Below are 8,731 nucleotides of genomic sequence, written 5' to 3'. Positions count from 1 at the left end.
CTTGGGGTGGAGTCTTTTGGGTTTTCTATGTTCATGATCATGTCATCTGTGAAGAGGGAGAGTTTGACTTCTTCTTTCCCAATTTTAATGCCTTTCATTTCATTTTGTTGTCTGATTGCTGAGGCTGGGACTTCTAGTACTATGTTGAACAGCAGTGGTGAGAGTGGACATCCCTGTCTTGTTACTGATTTTAGGGGACACTTAGGCTCTCAGTGCTTCCCCATTGAGAATGCTATTTGCTGTGGGCTTTTCACAGATGGCTTTTACGATGCTTAGGAATGTTCCCTCTATCCCTATACTCTGAAGAGTTTTGATCAGAAATGGTTGCTGTCTTTTGTCAAATGCTTTCTCTGCATCTATTGAGAGTATCATATGGTTCTTGTTTTTTCTCTTGTTGATAAGCTCTATCATGTTGATTGTTTACCAAGTGTTGAATCACCCTTGTATCGTAGGGAAAATCCCATTTGGTCATGGTGAATAATCTTCTTAATGTACTTTTGGATCCTTATTAGTATCTTGTTGAGAATTTTTGCATCTGTGTTCATCAGGGATATTGGTCTATAATTCTCCTTTTAGGTGGGGTCTTTGTCTGGTTTTGGAATTAAGGTGATGCTGTCCTCATAAAACGAGTTTGGAAGTATTCTGTCCCTTTCTACCCTTCAGAACAGAATAGGCATTATTTCTTCTTCTTCTTCTTCTTCTTCTTCTTCTTCTTTTTTTTTTTTTTTTTGGTCTTATGCTTCGTATTATTTCTTCTTTAAATGTTTAATAGAATTTCCCTGGGAAGCTATCTGACCTTGGACTTTTGTGTCTTGGGAGGTTTTTGATGACTGCTTCAATTTCCTCCCTGATTATTGGCCTGTTCAGGTTTTCTATTTTTTCTTGTTCCAGTTTTGGTAACTTGTAGTTTTCCAGAAATGCATCCATTTCTTCTAGATTGCCTCATTTTTTGGTGAATACCTGCTCATAATATGTTTTTAAAATTGTTTGTATTTCCATGGTATTGGTGGTGATCTCTTCTCTTTCATTCATGATTTTATTAATTTAAGTCTTTTCTCTCTTCTTTATAGTAAGGCTGGCTAATGATTTGTCTATCTTATTAATTCTTTCAAAGAACCAATTCCTGGTTTTGTTAATCTGTTCTACAGTTCTTCCTGTCTCTGTTTCATTGAGTTCTTCTCAAATCTTTATTAATCTCTCTTCCTTTGCTTGGTGTAGGTTTTATTTGCTGTTCTTTCTCCAGTTCCTTTAGTTGCAAGGTTAGCTTGTGTATTTGAGTGTTTTCCAATTTTTTGAGGGATTCTTGTATTGCAGTGTATTTCTCTCTTAGGACAACTTTTGCTGTTTCCTAAAGACCTTGAATGGTTGTATCTTTATTTTCATTAGTTTCCAGGCATATTTTTTATTCCTCTCTAATTTCCTGGTTGATACACTCATCTTTTAGTAGGATGCTCTTTTACCTCCACGTGTTTGAATTTCTTCCAAATTTCTTCTTGTGATTGAGTTCTAGTTCCAAAGCACTATGGCCTGAAAATAAGCAGGATGGGACAATCCATATCTTTTTGTATCATTTGAGACCTGATTTGTGACCCATTATGTGGTCTATTCTGGAGAAAGTTCCATGTACCCTTGAGCAGAATGTGTATTTAGTTGCATTCAGATGCAAAGTTCTGTATATGGCTGTGAAATCCATCTGTCCAGTGTATCATTTAATGCCCTTGTTTCTTTGTTGATGTTGTCCTTAGAATATCTGTCATTTGCACAAAGTGCTGTGTTCAAGTCTCCTACTATTAGTGTATTCTTATCTAAATTTGTGTTTACTTTGGTCATTAATTGATTGATATACTTGGCAGCTTCCACATTTGGGGCATAAATATTCATAATTGTTAGGTCTTGTTGTTGGATATACCCTTTAAGTATGATACAGTGTCTCTCTTCATCTCTTACTAGTGTTTGGGATAAACTTTAATGTATCTGATAGGATTGCTACCCCAGCTTTCTTTTGAGGACCATTTGAATGGTAAATTGATCTCCACCCTTTCATTTTCAGACTGGAGGTGTTCTTAGGTCTAAAAATAGTCTCTTGTAGACAGCAAATAGATGGGTCTTGCTTTTTTATCCAGTCCAATATGCTGTATCTTTTGACGGGATCATTTCGCTCATTCATGTTCAGAGTAACCATTGAAAGATATTAATTCAGTGTCATCATAATACCTATTCAGTCCCTGTTTTTGTGGATTATTTCTTTGGGTTTCCTCTTTCTTTTACTGGGTCCCCTTTAATGTTTCTTTTAGAGGTGGTTTGGTGGTCACATATTCCTCAGTTCCTACCTGTCTTGGAAGCTCTTTATATCTCCTTCTATTGTGAATGAGAGCCTTTCTGCATTTAGTATTCTTGGCTGCATGTTCTTCTAATTTAGTAACTTGAATATATCCTGCCAGCTCTTTCTGACCTGCCATATCTCTGGAGAGGTCTGCTGTTAGTCTAATATCTGCCCATATAAATTAGGAATGTCTTGTCTCTTGATGCTTTAATGATTTTCTCTTTATCTTTGGAATTTGTGAGTTTCACTATTATATGTTGAGGTGTTCAATGGTTTTTATTTATATTGGGGCAGGGACCTCTGTATCTCCTGGATCTAAATGCCTGTTTCCCGCCCCAAATAAGGGAAATCCTCAGCTATGATTTGTTCAAATATGCTTTATGGCCCTCTGTGCATCTTGGCGATTTCTGCAACCCCAATTATACATAAATTCTTCCTTCTGAGGCAATTAGTTAGTTCCATTAACCTTTCCTCATGGTCTTTTAATTGTTTTTCTCTTTTTTCCTCAGCTTCCTTCCTTGCCATCAACTTGTATTCTATGGCACTCATTCTTCCTTCCACCTCATTAACCCTCATTGTTAGTACTTCCAGTTTGGATTGCACCTCATTTAATTGTTAATTTCGACCTGATTAGATCTAAATTCTATAGTCATGAAGTCTCTTGATTCCTTTATGCTTTTTTTCCAGAGCCACCAGTACCTTTATAATTGTGCTTCTGAATAGCTTTCTGACATCGAATTATAATCCAAATTCTGTAACTGTGGCAAAGAATACTGTCTCTGATTCTTTCTTCGTGGTGAGTTCTTCCTTCTAGTCATTTTGTTCAGTGGAGAGTGGCTGTATGAACGGGCTATTCAAGAATATCAACCATGACCTAAGTAAATTCCACCCTAGATGATTCTGATGAGGTCCAAGACCAGAAAATGAAAACAAAGATCAGAAGAAAATAAAACAGAAGGACCACTAAAGTGAAAAACAAATTTTAAAACAAAGTAGTAAAAAATAAAAGGCCAAGAATCCCAAAATAGAAGAAAAAAAAGAAGAAAAAAGAGAAAAATACCCAAAGTAAAGAGAAAAAAAAATAAAAAAGAGAAGAAAAAAATGGGGACTGGGAGATGGTGGTGGTAAAGATATTATAGTGGAGGGACAATATAGTCTATCTGAGGGGTCATAGAGGGTGATCCTCTTGGTCCTGAGTGCATTACGTTCTGTATGTTAGAAGATGCTCACTCCCAAATTTATATAAGCCAACAATACTTGTAGAAAGCCCCACCATTGACCATCAGAACATAAACGAGTTAAAAGTGGGTGGCATAATGGGAATGAATTGAGAGTGTAATCTCACAGAATAACCAGCATGGTATACCACTTGGTTATGGGTGCATGCTGGTCATGTTTTAGAAAGTGCTAACTTCTGCCATTGTAGAACAAAATGAGACAGAGAAAACAAAAGACACAAAACAAAATACATATCTCGTATATCTCCCAAAATTAAATTGAGTACATTGAAGGGAATATAGAAGTGGAAAATATCTAAGACATGTAATTTTAGAAATATGAAAGTCAAATGGGAAGAAACTTAAAAATGAAGAGGTGGTAAAATATTGTAGTTAAGGTGGGAAGAGAAAAATATTGGAAATTTTTAGTCTGATATAAAAATGAGTTGTACTGGAAAAGGGGGTGGGGAAGAGGGAAACTCTGTAGTTCTATATACTATAGATCCCATGACTTTTCCTGGAGCTTTCCAGCACTGCTTGGTCAAGAACTTGCTGTTCCCCTGTTCTTCCAGCTGGTCTTCTGTGGGAGGGGTCTGCTGTGTTGACTCTCATGTGTGGGTACATGGGTCAAGCTGCCCTGTGCCCTGTAAGTGCCAAGCTCAATGCTAGCTGTTCATCCTGTTAGGCCTTTGTTCTCTGGCATCCTTGCCTCTCCCAGGCACAAGGTGCAACAAGGAGGATAAACAATGGCAGCGGCCAGATTTCCAGCTCTGGAGTCAGCTCCCCACTAATAACTAAAGCTGTTTCCCGGTTCTCACTGGTCTAGATGCTCCTGGGGAGGGCGAGGGAGTACTGATCTGTACAGCTTGCAGGGTGCCCAGTGGCAGGAGAGTTCTTGCTGTCTTGTGCATTCCCTGCTTCTGCCCGTCCTAGGGAGAGGGCAGGATAGTGGGCTTTGCTTGTAGACGCCCTGGGATCTGAGGCCCTGTGCTCCTGGAATTGCGCTCCCCAGATGCGGAGCTCCAGAAGGCAGCAGGACACAGACACCTCAATCTGGAACCAGCCAGTCTAACCAGCTAGCTTCTCCCAAATGCCCTACAGGCTGGCACACCAGCCCACAGTTTGTGGCGCGCATCCCCCCGGGGCACACTTCCTCTATTAGTGACTCCGGGAAACTGGAGGCTTCAATGCCCCTCCTGCGATTCTGCCCAATTTCCCTGCCAAGCGCTTTTCCTTCCAGGAAGAATCTGCTTCAGGTTTTTAAATCAGGCTTCTCCAGGGCTGGGCTTTCCTGTCCGGGAGGCTTTTGCTGACAGGCTTTAGCCTGGCTCTTTGCAGTGCCCCTCCCCGGCTTGATTCTTTTTATTTTATTTTTTTCCACTTTTCTAACTTGTTAGAACTGAAAACTCTTCTTTCTGTAGCATTCCAGCTGTTCTCTCTTTAAATCTCAGGTTGAATTCGTAGGTATTCAGGATGATTTGAAAGTTACCTATGTAAGTTGAGGGGACCAGGTTAGTTGAGGACCTCTACTCTTCTGCCATCTTGCCCTTGGTCAGAGGGTATATTTAAAGTATCATTTTTAGGAGGATTTCAAAATGTAGGGACTTAGCCCATCCAAGAACATTGATCAAGGATGATGGTTTGTTATTCTACATGCCACAGGATCTTCTGGGGGTCTCAGGGGTGGAGAGAAAGACCTATGGTATGCCAAGATGGCCAAAACTAGAATGGAGAAAGGAGATTCTTCCCAGATTACAGGAAAGGCTTCTTCCCAGGACAAGTCATCCCTGACCTATCTGTATCCTGGGAAGGCTCCTGCCAGGTGTGAACGAGGCTAATAGCTTGTTTGTATATAGTAATCCTCCTATTTTCAAAGACCTTATCATATATAAGGTCTAATGTAATCCTCTTGACAACTATTTGGCAGTGGGATTATTAACCACATGTCACAAAATCAAAGCCGGAAGCTCATTTGATATGACTAGTCAAGGTTCTCCAGCTTCTGAGTATGCATCACCTGAATCTCACCCCAATTCAAATTGAACTTAGAGCTGCTTGTTCTCAGAGCGTTTCTGGGGGCTGCACGGATTGGGGAAAGGCTGGAGGCAAAAATATGAAATAATCTGATACTAACATGTGAATGAGTATTACTCCTGTAGTCTCTTTGAGAGCCCTTTTAAGTTTTCTAATACAGACCCCCAACATGTGAATGTAGCCATACGTCCTTTTGTCTGTAGTACCAAGAGCAAGTGGGATAAGGACCAAGGCTTTTGCTTACTTCATCGTTTCAGTCACTGAAGCCATCACTGTGCTGCCTGGCCCACTTAGCTTTTGGCCTTTTTGGGATTTCCTTTATTCATGTTGACCTGCTAACTACTGGCTCCCAGAGACTTCAGTCCTAAAATATGGGGCTGATGAGGTAGATCTTATGTGCCCAGGCCATTACCTGCCAGGCCCAATGTAGCAAAATGAGACTTTGTAGCATTCCCCCCTGCCAAATCCCACCACCTGCAGGACTATAGTTCAGCCTGATCATAGATAGATTAGACCAATTGGGTTTGCAACACAGCTGAAAAGGGATGTTTGGTGGTAAGTTTCATGTTACCCTGGAAGCACACTATTCTGGTTTCATCTCTCCCATTTCTGTGTTGGGCTGTGACCTTCTTTTCCAGGTGTCTCACAGAGACCATTTTCTTATATGGTTGAGAAAGAGGTGGGAGGGAGGATGGTACATGGGTATGCAGTAGGCTTGTGTTAGAAACCTCTATCATGAGTGAGTGACATAGAAGACAAGTTGATGGCAAGGAAGGAAACCGAGGAAAAAAAAGAGAAAAACAATTAAAAGATCATGAGGATAGGTTAAGGGAAATAAATGACAGCCTCAGAAGGAAAAATCTATGTTTAATTAGGGCTCCTGAGGGTGTTGAAAGGGATAGAAACCTCTGTCATTTCGAGTTAGGTCACTAATAGGTCATTTAAGGCTATGGCCATCTCCCCAACAACCATGCTTCTCCACAGATCTCTCAACCAGCTGAATTATAAGATTCAACCCACGTATCCTGAGTATATAATCTGGGACAGACCTTGTTACAAGTAGGTATACTAGGGATACCAAGATGACTAAAAAAGTCTCTATCCATTGTCACTCAGAGTTTAGTCAGAACATATAAGCATGGATCATAACAGGGATATATGGGGGCCTGGAAGTACTCAGAGAATGACATGGCTAATTCTGATTGAGTAGATCTTTGTAACCAGTCAGGATAAATTTGATTATGGTGCAGAAAGAGATATTCCTAAAATCTCAACAGCTTAACATACAAGAATTTATTTCTTGCCCATGCAAATCTTTCTGTAGGTCCAGGTAAATCTCCAAATCAGCTATTTGCTATGGATAGTACACAGTCTGGCCTGCTTCTTTCTTACTACACCTCCATCTTAACACATACTTCCGTAATTACCACAGCTAGAGAAAAGGCCCTAGAGTGTTTCCCACTTACATTTAAATTCTCTATTCTTGCTTCCAGTCACAACCCAAAGCGCCAGAACTCATCACATGGCCTCATCCAACTTCAAGGGAACAGGAAACCATAAAAGTCCTGTAAGTTCAGAGGAACAGGAGAACTAGATATGGATGAATATTAGAAACCCCTTCCAAAGAAGGAAAGGTTTGATGTAGGCCTCAGAAGACAGGGAAAATTCTACGATGTAGTGAAGTTTAGAGTAACTGAGAAGTTAGAGGGATCAGTCCATACAAGATCATCCTTTTGACACCAATTGCAAGGCAAGTCCATGAGTCCCCAAGACCACCCTTAGGTTAGATAATTCACTAGAAAGACTCACAGAACTGTTATATTCATGGTTTATAAAACCTATAGGGTGCAGACTAAAACCAATTAAGAGAAAAAATCAGATAGGGCTGAGTTGAAGAAAGTACCAAATGGAGAGCTTTAGTTGTCTTTTCCCTGTGGACTTGAAACAGTGTTACTTTTTCGACACCAATATATGACAATTTGCATGGAGTATTGCTAGGAAGAGAATTTCACCCAAGCTTCTAGATACTTTATTGGGATTCCATCACTGCCCTTGTGACTGATATCAGTCTCCAGTCTTCTTCAAGAAGTGAGCTTATGCCAGGTAACCCAGAGCCCCACCCTAAATCACATTGTTAGACTGTCAGGTGACCCAAGACTCCCAAACAAAAACACCCCTATCAGACCCTACATTCCAAAGGCTTAGAGATTACCTTCCAGAAGCTGTGGGTAAAGGCTGAACCTCTCTTTAAGCAAAATCTATTTACACACGTGTGGAAAATTTATGGGGCAGTGAGTAGAAAAAGGAATGATGGTATTTCAAGTGAAGGGAATGATATGATTAAAATCCTGGAAGATTAAGTCACATTGAGTAAAAGGAAAGAAAGAAAGACACATTTAGACAAAAGGAAAGAAAAAAATAGTGGCATTAGCTGAGAGTGACATAGCATCAGGACATCCATCTTTGTATCCCAGAAATCCCATTAAGAAAGTGGTAGTGTTGAAGCAAGGCAATGCACTAAAATTGTTTTCAAACTGTAGGGTGATAATATCAGTTTAGATGAGTATGACCAGTATTTAAAAAAATGAAATAATAGACTTGAATGGAATAGAATAGAAAAGAATAGAGTGTTGCAGGTACAAGAAAAGCATTTAGGTATGCCTGGGTGACTCAGTGGTTGAGTGCCTGTCTTTGACCCAGTGTGTGATCCTAGAATCCCAGGATCGAGTCCCACATCAGGCTCCATGCATGGAGTCTGCTTCTCTCTCTGCCTATATCTCTGCCTCTCTTTCTGTGTCTCTCATGAATAAATAAATAAAATAATTTTTTTAAAAAGCATTTAGTGTTTTAAATTTAAAATGTATGTGTAGTGGGTACAATATTAAAGGTTTTATTTAAATAGTAGATTGTGAAAAAGAATGTTTTGGAAACACTGGTGTAGAGCCAGACTTGCCTCAGTTCCAATCCTAGCTCTACTGTGTGTTGGCTTTCGGTAAGTTACTCAATTATTTCATGCCTCAGTTTCCCTATTTGTAAAATAGGGATTATAATAGTATTTCTCTGTGACTGAAAAACTACAGATTGTATACTGAAAGGATACATTTAACCTTTCTTATTTGCAACTTGAACCCCAATTTTGTTTGAAACAACAATGTGT

This window comes from Canis lupus, chromosome X (assembly GCF_011100685.1).
Source record: "Canis lupus familiaris isolate Mischka breed German Shepherd chromosome X, alternate assembly UU_Cfam_GSD_1.0, whole genome shotgun sequence".
Lineage (NCBI taxonomy): Eukaryota > Metazoa > Chordata > Mammalia > Carnivora > Canidae > Canis > Canis lupus.
Note: the sequence above shows the minus strand (reverse complement) of the source record.